Genomic DNA, 13,071 nt, shown 5'->3' with positions numbered 1-13,071 from the left:
TTTCATTAACTTTTTCCTTCAATTTTCCTTCCCTCACATCCTTCCTCCTGGTTGCCCCCTTCCTCCCTCTTCCTTTTCTTTGTGTCCATCCTTTAATTTTAAAAATAAAACTGCTAGTTAGTTTACAAGAAAAAAAATGAGTTCTGGGAAAGCAGAGAGTGGCAATCCAGGACAAGGAAGCTAGAGCAAAAATCATAAGCCAGTCCACAAAACAAAGAGAGGAACATTTTTTTTTTTATATAGGGTAAAGGAAAGGGGAGCTGGGAGACTTAAACAACAACAAAAACAACATTGGAGTAAACTGGGAGCTGGAAGTAGAGTGGCTTCTCATTGGCTGACCTGTGACTATCTCTCATTGGCCGGGCTGTTGCCAAGAACAGGGGAAAATCTTCCCCTTGCTGGGTAGTAAAATAGTACCTAAAGTAGTATCCTGAGCAAGGTCCATCTCTTCTGGTTTGATTTGCAATTGACTAGGAGTGGTGGGCATGAGAGCTCCCTTGCCAGCCTCCCTACTATATTTTAGTGAGGTTTTCCTTAATCCTCTGTCTCTTCCCTTCATTTCCCCCTCCTTGCTACCTTTTTTAATTGCAACAATTTTTTTTTTCAGATTAGCTTACAAATTTGATGACTTGAATTCAAATCCCCATTCAACCACATCCTATCTGAGTGACTGCAGGTAAGTTACTTGAGCTCTAAGCCTAAATTTGCTCATTCATAAAATGAGCTTAGTAACAGTGCATTGTAGTAGTGAGGTAAGTGCTTGTTTGTTTACTGGGCTCAGTCGCTGGCAGATGTAAAGTAATCAAAATTGTTTTCTATTATTGTTATCACTGTTACTTATTACTCTCTTTAAATGTCGCAGTGACTATGGCCAATGTGATTGCCACATCCATGGTGTTTATAATGGAGCTATTGAGAAAAATGAAACATGAAGGTAGTAAATGGCAGAACCAGGGTTTTAACTGAGACTTGATTTTTTAAAAGATTTATTTATTTTTATTTGACAGAGAGTGAGTGGGGTGAGAATGGGGTATGGGGTGGGAGTCAGAGGGAGAGGAAGAAAGAAAATCTCAGGCAGACTGTCTGCTCAGTGAGGAGCCCAACTTGAGACTTGATCTCACAATGCTAAGATGATGACTTGAGTCACAATCAAGAGTTGGACACCAACCATTGAGCCACCCAGATGCCCCTAGACCTGATTGTTTTTAAGTGTCAAATGACAAAACTAAACTTAGCAATGAGTTTGATGTCTTTTATTCAAGGGAAAATAATCTGTGGATCGGGGAAATACACTGCTTCACAAGCAGTGGCACATTTTTCTGGAAGGGTTTAGGGCAAGAATGAGTTTGACACAGCAACATGGAAATAGGGCTTGGTTGGCTAGGAGATTGGAGATCTCCTTATAGAGCTAGCAGGTCTTACTTTTCCTTATAAAGCTAGTGGGTCCTGTTTTCTTGGGTAAGGTAAGCTAGCTAAAGCTAAGTTGGAGGTTTGTGTTTGGTGTGTTTTGAGCTTCCCTGACTGGAAGATATTTCTCCCAGGAGCTGGCTGCCTTTGGTTTGGATTTATGACATGGGCTGGACCACTGGGGTGGCCTCTGTTTTGTGGGTCCCAATATACAAATGAACTTGATCACAAGGTAAGAGCCTTTTTCATTACTTTGTTTAATGTTTTAGACCCAACTATCAAGATTTCTTTTGAAAGTAGTTTCAGAATTCCCAATAATTGTGTGTTGTCATAGCTATATTCCTAATTTATGACATAAGTAATGTTCCTGCCCTCCAAGAGTTGATTCTAATCAGTTATACTTTGATCATTGAATACAATTCTCTTAGCTACATGTCTCTTTTCTGGAAAGTCTAACTCAAAATAATGTTTTTCCAAGACCTTGAATATTTAATACAAAAATGTGCTGAGACAAATCCATAATTTCACATGGTTTCTACTCACCTGAGTGGGTAGGTGAATTCCTCATGCCTTTTACAGGAAAAGTGAATGAGACAATTAAGAATTGCAGAATGTCCCAATGATTTCATGAGTAATGGCAACTCATTACTCATGGATGAGTAAAGGATGATTCTGACCCAAATCTCCTTTGGCTCAATAACAGGTAGCATCTCTCCCTGTAGCATCTCTTCCTGATCTATGGATTGTGAGGATGTATGACGTATGGGTCTGTGAAACAATATAATATAATATAATATAATATAATATATATATATATATATATATATATATATATATATATATATATATCAGTTTCTGCCTCGATTCCTGGCACAGTGCTCCTAAAACCCTTGGAACTTCTTACTTCCATGTGGTAACTCTTGGTGGGCTCCTGGATAGTCTCAGGATAAGGGCAGGTATCAGAAAGAGTAAGCAATAGTTGGAAGCCTAGAAATTTCAGCCCACCTCCCATCTTTTGGGAAGGGAGAGTGACTGGAGATTGAGTGAACAGTTGATCAGGTCTACATGATAAATCCATCCATAAAAATCCCTATAGTACTGTGTTCGAAGAGTGTCCAGGTTGATGAAAATAACCACATGCTGTAGGGAGCCGCCCCCAACTCCATGGGGACAGAAGTTCCTATGTTAAAGACCCTTCTGGACCTCACTTTATGATTCTCTTCATCTGACTATTCGTCTATATCCTTTATCATATCCTTTATTGCATAATAAGTTGATAAAAGTAAGTAAATATTTCCTTCAGTTCTATGAGTTGTTTTAGCAAATAATCAAACCCAGGAAGGGGTTCATGGGAACCTCTGATTTATAGCTGGCTGGTCAGAAGTACAGGTGACAACCTGGGATTTATGATTGGCATCTGAGGTGGGGGGCAGGGCCAGTGTTGTAGGTCTAAGCCCTTAACCGGTGGGGTCTGTACTCTGCTTATTGTCAGAATTGAATTGAATTGAGTTGTAGGACATACCGAGCTGGTGTCACAAATAATTGCTTGGTGTTGGGAAAACCTCCACACATCTGATGTCAGACGTATAGTGAGTGTGAGTAGAAGAAAAGCACCCAGACTGTTTTCCTACACAGGCTCCCATGGCCACGTCTACACTGTGTTCACACTGCACAAATAAAGATTCACACACATGAGTCACTACTCGCTTATACTTTTTATGCATTCATCTAATATAACACAGCAGTTAAGAATGAGGAACTTAGAGCTACCAATACCCATTCTTTATCTTTTACTAGCTGCGTGACCTTTCAAAGCTCATGTTTATCATCTGTAAAATTAACAATGGTAATGCCTTCACGGTGTGATTGTAAAGAATTAATGAGAAAATTCCCATAAAGTATTTTGTGCAGAGTTCGGTATATAGGAAAAAGTTGTCATTATTCATTTATTTGTTTAATATTTTTTTGAAAACCTAGTATGTACTGGATATAGTCCCAGTAGAGATGCAAAGGCAAGCTCTATTTAATTTACCCTCAAGGAGTTCACAGAAGATTATAAAAATATTTTTACATAGCAAAGCAGAATTATGGTAAAAATGATTATTGCTCAAAATGTCCCCATCTATTGAGTTGTACTGATACATGTCAATTGTGTAGTTTGACAAGGCATTTAATTTGGTCTTCTGTAGAACTGTAACTGGTTGCAAATCTGACAGTTTCCTTTTACATTCCATTCCTGATGCTTCCATTCATCCTGAAAGATTATCTTTCAAGCAACACTGTGCAAATTGTATGTTAGAACATTATCAAATAACCTAATGCAATTAGAGCCAATCGTTGCTGATGTGATCAATTTCAAAACCTCTAGCCTTTGAATATAACACAGAATAATTTATGGTTAAACTCCACTGGATTTTTCAAATTAGATTCTGTGTTATTTTAGCTGAGTAGGAACTTACAGAGCCCCAAGGCGCTAAGAAAATGTAAGCAACTGAAAAAGAGAAAGAATGTAGACTGACAGCTTCACTAAAAAGTGATCTAATATGAAATTTCACGGAAACTGAGCAATCACAAAGTGTTATGATACCACATAATTTCAAATCAATACTGACCATAAACTGGGTTTGTTAATTACTACAATTTCTTTCTGCTGTGCAGAGATCAAACAGGGAAGAGAAAGAAGATGGTCATAAACTGAAGACTCAGAGGGGTGTATGCCAACTTTACTAAAAAAATATTTGCTGGCTTCAGGGAAAAGCAGTCCATACCCCAGGATTAACAGCATCTTTACTCATCAGCAATGTTAATATGAGAAGCCACACGGCTTTCATTTCTTTATTTGCACAAGAAAGAGTATTGGAAAATTATTCTGTACCTTGGATTTAAATATCAAAACCAAAATGGCTTGGCTAATCTGGGTTGGTGCCTCAGTTTCCTTTTAGTGAACACATAAATTTAAATGAAATACTTCATGATACATTTGGAGGTCCATTCATCTGGAAAGCCAAGTAATTCATAAATATGACCTGTGAAGATGGGGTTTAAAGAGCAGAAACCATATGATGCTGGAAATTTGCTATTTTCAGGGATAAACAATATGTGCATCTTTCCTGAGTGCTGGTTTGTTAAACCTCCTTCCTTCCTTCCTTCCTTCCTTCCTTCCTTCCTTCCTTCCTTCCTTCCTTCCTTCCTTCTTTCCTTCCTTCCATTATCTGGGTTACTCAAATCTCCACACCCCACCCCACCATTTTAAAAGAATTGATCCATCTTTATCTAATCTGAGTAGTCTAGCACCAACATACACCAACATTCCAGACTAATTTTGCAGCTATTCCTATTGAACTCATTCTTCTCTCTGGCTCTTTAGGACTGCTTGCTTTCCCCTGATCACATCTTACTGTGATCACGATTTGGCATTCTCTATTTACTTTCTGTTTTTGTTTTGTTTTGATATGTGATAAAGTCCTACTCACCCTCTAAGACCCATCTCTAGTATTTCCTCCTCTCTAAGGCCCTGGCTATATTCCACAGTTACATTTCCTGTTTATGTTATCCTACAGTTATTCGTTTGGTTCAGTTCTGCCCATAAGGACTGTGGACTTCACAAGGGACAGGACTGTATCTCATTCATTTTCATATCTCCAGAGCCCAGTACAGTCCAGGAACATAGTAGATACCTCATCAATGTTTGCTGTATGCAAGGCTTCTTTATATGGTGATTAGCACCCTACATGGAGATGTCTAGCTAAGAGGCAGTGCACTAAAATCCAGCTTGAAATGGTGTGTACCCTGACATAAGCCTGTAACAGCCCTAAGGAGGAACATCTATTTTGTAATTTATTTACCAAGGAGGTCCCATTTTTGCAAGTTCCATAGGGGCATACTATGTGCTAATAGCAGACCTGGTTGGATAAACAAACAAGTAAATGAAATTTCCCATAATCTTCTAGAGCTATTTAAAAAGAAGAAGCAGAAGCAGAAAAAGAAGCCACCAAAGAAGCTTTTTCACTGGACTAAAACTATTTAGTCTGCTTATGAAAACTGATTAGATTGAATAGGTGATTGCTTATTTCTTTATTCTAGTCAATCTCTAACCAATTCTGTGAAAGATTAATCCTGATGTCTGTGTCTTAGGCTGATTACTCCACTGCCAATGGCATGTGAATGATGTTATTTTGAACACGAGTATTGTTTACAATGATTTTGTGTGCACTGTCCATCTCTCCCCTACAGATTGGTGGCAACTCTTGGACATTCTGCAAGAATGCTGAAACATGTCAACCAAGAGTCCATTGGGTGTCATCTAAGTATCTCCACTCTCAGTAAGAGAGGATGGCCCTTAGGTCTAGTTATGTAAGAGCTATTACAAAAAAAAAAAAAAATTCTAGGCAAATTATTGGCTGTTTAGTTGATTTAAAATAAGTACTTTAGAGTGGATTTGTTTCAGCATACTACTCATTTGTATATTGTAATACACCATTATATATTCTAAGTAGACCAGCAGGGAATGTTAGATATGAGTTCATTCTTTCATTCACTCATTCATTTACTAAAAAAATTTACATTTCTGCAATACTTTGTGTATAGTAGGTATTCAGTGAATATGACTTGAACTGAATTTATTCATGTATTCATTCTTGCATTGATATTTATGGGACAGTCACCTCAGGCCAGACGCTCTTAAGTCCTAGGGATATATTGGTGACCTATATATCCGGATAGAGACCAAATAGAGCAAAGACCAGATAGTCTTTGCTCTCATGGTGCTTAAAATAATTGATCTATTTATAGATTCCCTTCTGAATGATAGTTACCCCTGTTCTTAAATGTTCTAGTGAATGAGGCATTTTATGAATAGTTTTCAATCCTTGTTGCACTTTAGAACCACCTGAGATGCTAATGCCTGGTCCCTAACCCAGGCCAATTAAATCAAAATCAGTGAGGGTGGGGTCCAAGCATAGCTACTCTTCAAAGCATTCCAGGAGATTATGTCACACAGCCAAAATTGAGAATGCTTAAGTGTCTCTCTACCTTTTGGTGTTATCACTGTTATGGATTAAACTGTGTCCCTTCTCCCTCAAAATTCATGTGTTTTAGTCCTAACCCCTAATTCCTTAGAATGTGATCTCATTGGGAAAGAGGATCTTTAAAGATGTAATCAGGTTAAAATGAGATAATTAGGATGGGCTCTAATTCAGTAAGTCCACTGTCCTTATAAAAAGGAGATATTTACAGACAGATACCCATATAGGGGAATACCAAGTGAAGGGAAGGCAGAGATTGGGGGTGATACTTTTTTAAGCCACAGAATGCCAAGGATGTCCAGCATTTTAGAGGCTAGAGGAGAGATATAACCGATTCTCCCTCAAAGCCTCAGAGGGAACTAATCCTGATGACCCCTTGACTTGGGCTTTTAGCCTCCAGAACTGTGAAATAATACATTTCTGTTGTTTAAACCCCCCAATCTACTGTATGTTATGACAGTAGCCCTCACAAACAAATACAGTCATTTTGATAACTGGAATGTTTTCACAGAGCTAACTTAAAATTTTACAGTTGCCTTTTCCTTCCTATCCCCTCCTGAAAATGGGCCAGCTCCAGCTTCTGATCCCTGGCAAGATACATGTGTTGTATCTTCTCTTTCTATGGTAGGTAGGTAGGTTATCTTCCTTAAGAATCAAAGCATTGAAATGTAAATGACTGACCTGTCTGGAGCCAGAACCCTGTAGCCTGACTCCATGATGAATAATCAATGTGCAATGATTCCACTTGCCAAGAAAAGCTCAGTGGATGGGAGCTGCTTCTGGCAGATCGATAAAGCACTTGAAGACACTTGTTTCAGCGGCTCTTTACATTCCGCATCATCATTTGATTTGCTCCGACAACATTCAAGTCTTGCCTCTTTAAGTTATTGTTTTAGCAAATTCAATTTACAATTACTTTCAATATAAAAAGCTTAAGAGATCCAGTTTAATGCCTTATTAGCTGTAAAATCAACCACTATTTCAACTGCATGGTATGAGGAGCAGTGAAAAGTCCTCCATTGCCTAGCTAAGTTTCCTTCTGAATTTGTAACCATGACGGCATCTTCAATCGCAGAGCTGTCCTGTTAATGCCTGCTTTCAAAGCTCCAAATCACTGGACCCATATTCGAATTACACTTCCCTCCAGTATCAGGGATTCCTGGGGTAAAAACAAGTTAATTTGAAGATATTACTCCCAGCAGAGAATTTTTGCTCCTCCAGTATGGATCCATGCAACAGAAACCTTCCAGAGCTCATAATGATGCAGATTTTATTTTTAAATCAAGGGATGAAATGGCCATTGCAGCCTGCTGGCTTTACGGGAGCAGGGCAGAGAGAAGAGTTTATTGCCGCACCACTTGAATTATTTACAACAATGTGTTTTTGTGTTTAGGGATAACTAAATGTTAAAAGTGGAGTAAATCCTCTTTAATGGAAATATAACTGACCTTCTTACTATGATGCACAAGGTCCTTCAAGCTCTTTCAGGCACCTGCCCCTTGGCCCTCTTCTTCAGGAACCTATGCCTCGTTCATTGCCCTCCTGCCCCTGAGCTTGCATGGCAAGCTTACTTTGTCTGCCTGGCTTCTTTTCTTTTAACATTCAGCTTTCTGATGAAATGTCACCAAACCAGACAAATCTTCTCTACCCATCTTCTCCCAACTCTGCCCACTTAAGTCCCCCTTCATCCCTTTATCTTGCTCTGCTTTTATCACTGCCCTCACCTCTCTGCATGTGAAATTATTATTTTTCACACTGTTTTTAATCTTCGGTCCTTCCCTTCTCTATCTTCAAACAGTAGAATGTAAATTCCATGCAAAGGGGACCATTTGATGCTTATCTCTGTTTTTCCAATGCCAGTGACACACAGTTGGCACTCAGTAGACCGTTCTTGATGAATAAATAGCTAATGCTGTACTTTACTTATTGCTACATAACAAACTACCCCTAAACTAAGCAGCTGAAACCAAAACCTATGGATCCCCTGGGAGGTCAGGCAGTTCTGCTTTCTGGTTTGGGTGGATTTGGCAAGCACACCTGATGGGGCTTCTTGCCACATATTCTTTTATTTCATATTCTTTCGTTTCTTCAGGCAGGGTGGTCTCAGGGTTTTAAAGATTTTTACTTATTTATTTATTCATGAGAGACAGACAGAGAGGGGCAGAGACATAGGCAAAGGGAGAGCAGGCTCCCTGCAGGGAGCCCGATGTGGGATTCAATCAATCCCAGGACCCTGGGATCATGCACTGAGCCTAAGGCAGACGGTCAACCACTGAGCCACCCAGGCGTCCCAGTGGTCTCAGCATTTTATTTTATTTTTTTTAAGATTGATTTATTTATCTATTCATGAGAGACAGAGAGAGAGAGAGAGAGAGGCAGAGACACAGGAAGAGGAAGAAGCAGGCTCCACGCCGGAAGCCCAATGCGGGACTCGATCCCAGGACTCCAAGACTGCGCCCTGGGCCAAAGGCAGGCGCCAAACCGCTGAGCCACCCAGGGATGCCCGGTCTCAGCATTTTAAAAGGATGAGAACAGAAGCTTCTAAGTCTGTTAAGCTTTGACTATGGAACATGCACAAAGGGTGCAGAACACAACACACTTTTGCCAGATTCTGTTGGTTAAAGAAAGTTACAAGGCCAGACAAAATTTAAGTGAGTGTAGAGATAGGCTTGATAAGAAGAGTGACAATGGAGTGTGGGCATAGGGAACATCATTCATTATGGGGTCATTATGACAATGAACTGCCCCAAACACCAAAGGATATTTTTGTGCAAATCCTCCATCTGACCTCTATGTGAGTACAAGTTTTAGGGATGTAGAATTCATGTCAAAGGCATTCTTACCTTAAACATTTTCATTTGACAGCCTCTCATAATACCCCACAAGCCACAGACACTGAATAAAAGCTTCACTGTTTTCGCTGCTACAGCTGTATTTATGTTGCTGTATTTAGGATAAGTTTTACTTTTTACACTCATATCAGTCATTCTTCAAAGACCTCAGGTACATCATTTCAAGAAAATGAGAGTAGATTCTGGAATAAATTATATTGATTTTAATTTGGACATTTTTTAATTGCTTTGGCAATTGAAGAATTGATCTCAACAAGACAGAGCAAAAGTAGATTAGTTGTACTGAATTTATAGTGACCTTATTAAAAGACATAGCTGTCATGAGAAAAATAATTTTACTTCCTATTTCACTACAGATTATTTTTTCTTTCAAAGGTTTTGTGGCTTAATATAGTAAGTAAAAGAGATAGTGAATTTTATTTAGCATTGTGCCGAATGGCTTGAGGGCATTTAAAAAACACATTTCTTAGAATATTTCTCATTCAGATGATTGTGAAGCTTATTCTGATCAAGCAAGTTTGTGACATTATGTGATGATTTTTATGTTGACTAAGCAACATTCCAGCGGCCAACTAACATTGAAATTGACTTAGATCTTTATTTTCTGAAAGAAATGTTGAAATATAAGTCACTGCTCAAATTCTTAAAACAAAACATAACAAAACACTCAAGTGTGATTTAGAAAATTTCTTTAATACGTGGTGGTGGGGCGGGGTAGGTAAAAAAAAAGAAAAAGAAAGTTTCTATAATGCAGAAGGAAATAGAGAAGAAAATAAAAATCACCTGATCTCCTGAAATCTCATCTTGACTGTTTAAGATATAATATCCAATGTTTAATTAACTTTAGAATTTTCCATTTTTAATTCAGAAAAGAAATAGATTTTGATACATATTCTGAAAATTCCTTCACTATCCAACTACAGCCATCAAATAGACTTGGGTAATACAGAATCCCTTGTCATCTGAATTTGCTGTGTAAGCTCGCAGTAATCAAGAACCGATTTGAATAGTAAGCATACTTATATATAGGTTATTTTTCTCTGAAGAAATTGGTATCCTACTGATCCCATGGTCCGTGTTGCTTCCAAGCTACTTTTTTTCACTGAAGAATATATTGGGAAAGGAGGATTCCAACTGGGAGCATGATTTACCAATCTAAATCCCCCCCCCCAAACACAGAACAATTATATAGCAAAACCAAAGCCCTTGGAGAATACTTAGCACAAAGCCATGCTACATGGTCTCTTTACAAACTTCACGTGCAATCCATAGAAGGAAATGTGTATATGCCAACAAGAACTATGTCATCATAAGTATTCTGTTCTGAGCATTATTAGGTGAGGTTGGGATTCAGGGAGTTCCTATAAATACTTCACAGAGCAGCAAAGAATATATTTAAAAATATCATATCACCTATTTAGGGGCAGCCTTTAGCCATAGCGTTGTCATTCTATATTGCCCACATTCTTTTAAGGTTTAGTTTACTAAACTAAAAAACAAACAAGCCCCCCCCCCCCCGCAAGATTTAGTAATTGTTGAGTAATCTGTCTTTTAACAAGAAAAGATTTATTTATTTATTTTAGTGTGGGGGGGGTGCAAAGAGAGAGGGAAAAAATGTCAAGCAGACTCCCCACTGAGTACAGAGTAGGACATGGGGCTCCAAGATCATGAGCTGAGCTGAAACCAAGTGTCTGACATTCAACTAACTGAGCCACTCAGATGCCCTCCCTTCTGTTATTTCTTTATAATACAAATGATACATGCTAATTTCAGAAAAAAATTAAATACTTACTAGTAAAGGGATTAAGATTACCCATGCTTCCAGTTTTTGGCAAAAATTGTTATTTAATGTTTTGTTATATATTCCAGATCTTTTCTATGCAAGTAGATTATTTTTCCAAGCCACATAATGATTTATATATTGTTGGTAATCTGACTTTGTCTTTTAACAATTTTTTAAAAAGTAATTCTCTACAGTTTTATTTTAAATGGTTTTGTAGTATTTTATTATGTGGATGTGCCATAGGAAATTAACAGAATTAGCTATTCTGATTATCTTCATTTTTTTTTTTTTACTTTCACAAAAACACATCTGCACATTTTTTTTGCTAACTTGCCTAATTGCTTAAGTGAAAGTAATTCATAGACATGGGATTAATGGAAGAAAAATATATGCATTTTAATGTTTCTCAATCAAATTGCTAGTTGCCATTCAAATTGTCCCATTTTATACTTTATTTAAAGCATATAACAATGCTCTATTATCCACAAGTAATGGATTTTTGGTAAGTAATGGATTTTTCCCATTGTTATTTTAACATTCACTTATTATTAATAAGGCTGAGCATGTTTGCTATTTTATATTTATTGTCTACTAATAGACCAAAGGAAGAGTTAATAGTAAATTAAGAGTAGAGCACTTATTAAATTAGGATATGAAGCACTTATTGACTGGCCCTCAACTGATGATTTACTATATTAACAGAGGAATTTAAAAATAAACTTTAGCTTATCTACGTTGGAATAATGTGCAGCTTTGAAAAGAATACAATTGTCTCCTATGTATTAAACAGAAAAAAAATTGTAAGAGACATTGTTAAGTGATAAAAAGCATGTTGCAGAATAATCCATTCAGTAAAATTCCATTAATGTAAAAAAAAAATAAGGCAGAACTTAGTGTTTTTATAATTAAAATTTGTTTATTTAATGATTTAAAATAGAATATATTGTACATTTTATTTACTTATTTAAATTAAAAATGTCCAAAAGATTACCTGTGCTGAAACTCCCTTCTTCCTCTGTCTCAGCCCCTTGATTCCCCTCCCTGGGGATTGTCAAGTTTGTTTTTTCTTTTTAATCTTCTTAGATATGTTTCCCTGCATTTAAAAAAATAAAAATGAAAAAAAATGAATGCATGCAATACACAATGTTCTGTACTTACTTTATAACTTTGATAGTGTATTTGAGACCTGTGATGTATATATATGAAGAGTCCCTGTCTTGGCCTCAGAGATTTCTATTATATGAATGAATCATTTAGTAGTCTCCTAGTAATAGATACTAAGTTTTTTCCTAATCTTTTGCTAGTACTAAAAATGCTGTACATATACTGTATGTGTGTATATATATTTATATTTATATATATTATATACAATATATAAAGTAACATAAAGTAGTATACACCATATCATATAATATCATATATATTTTATATATTTAATTATAGAATTTCAAAATGGATTGAAATATCTGGAAGCTTTAAAAAAAATAAGGACTATTGCTGTGGAGAGAGTGTAGAGAAGGGAGTATGCCAGGGAGGATTTTACTGCTCATTTCATTCACTTTTCTGATTGCCTCATTTTTTTTTCTATTTTACTTCTTTGAATTTTAAGATAAATTTAAAAATCATTAGATTAAAGATGGTGATTTAGACTCAGGATCATGATTTGGATTTTAAAAAATTTTTATTTTGTTTTGTTGAGAGGGAGGGAGGAGGGGAGGGGTAGAGAATCTTTTATTTATTTATTTATTTTTTTAAGATTTTGTTTATTTGAGAGAGAGAGAGGGAATGAGTGGTTGTGGTGGGGGGAGTACAGAGGGAGAAGGAGATTCCCCACTGAGTAGAGAGCCTGAGACAGGGCTCAGTCCCAGGACCCTGATATCATGACCTGAGCCAAAGGCAGATGGTCAATCCACTGAGTTGTGCAGGTGTCCCCAGAGAGGATCGTAAGCTGTCCCAAGCCCAGCACAGAGCCAACACAGGGATAGATATCACCCTGAGATGATGA

General features: G+C 37.2%; 1 long non-coding RNA gene across 5 annotated transcripts in view; it reads left to right on the top strand.

The window, feature by feature from the left end:
* The first annotated feature begins 392 nt into the window (after window positions 1-392).
* The window catches only part of LOC140610016 (uncharacterized), a 72,845-nt gene continuing 60,166 nt past the window's right edge, over window positions 393-13,071 (top strand). For 2 of the 5 annotated variants that reach the window (XR_012011802.1, XR_012011799.1), the window contains exons 1-3: window positions 393-522; window positions 608-676; window positions 1,542-1,639. This is a non-coding gene — a long non-coding RNA (uncharacterized lncRNA). Of the gene's footprint in view, window positions 523-607; window positions 677-1,184; window positions 1,464-1,541; window positions 1,640-13,071 lie in introns of those variants that run through there. The other 3 variants (XR_012011803.1, XR_012011800.1, XR_012011801.1) reach the window with 2 other exon arrangements.

This window comes from Canis lupus, chromosome 19 (assembly GCF_048164855.1).
Source record: "Canis lupus baileyi chromosome 19, mCanLup2.hap1, whole genome shotgun sequence".
Taxonomy (NCBI): domain Eukaryota; kingdom Metazoa; phylum Chordata; class Mammalia; order Carnivora; family Canidae; genus Canis; species Canis lupus.
Note: the sequence above shows the minus strand (reverse complement) of the source record. Positions and strands in the feature narration are given on the sequence as shown.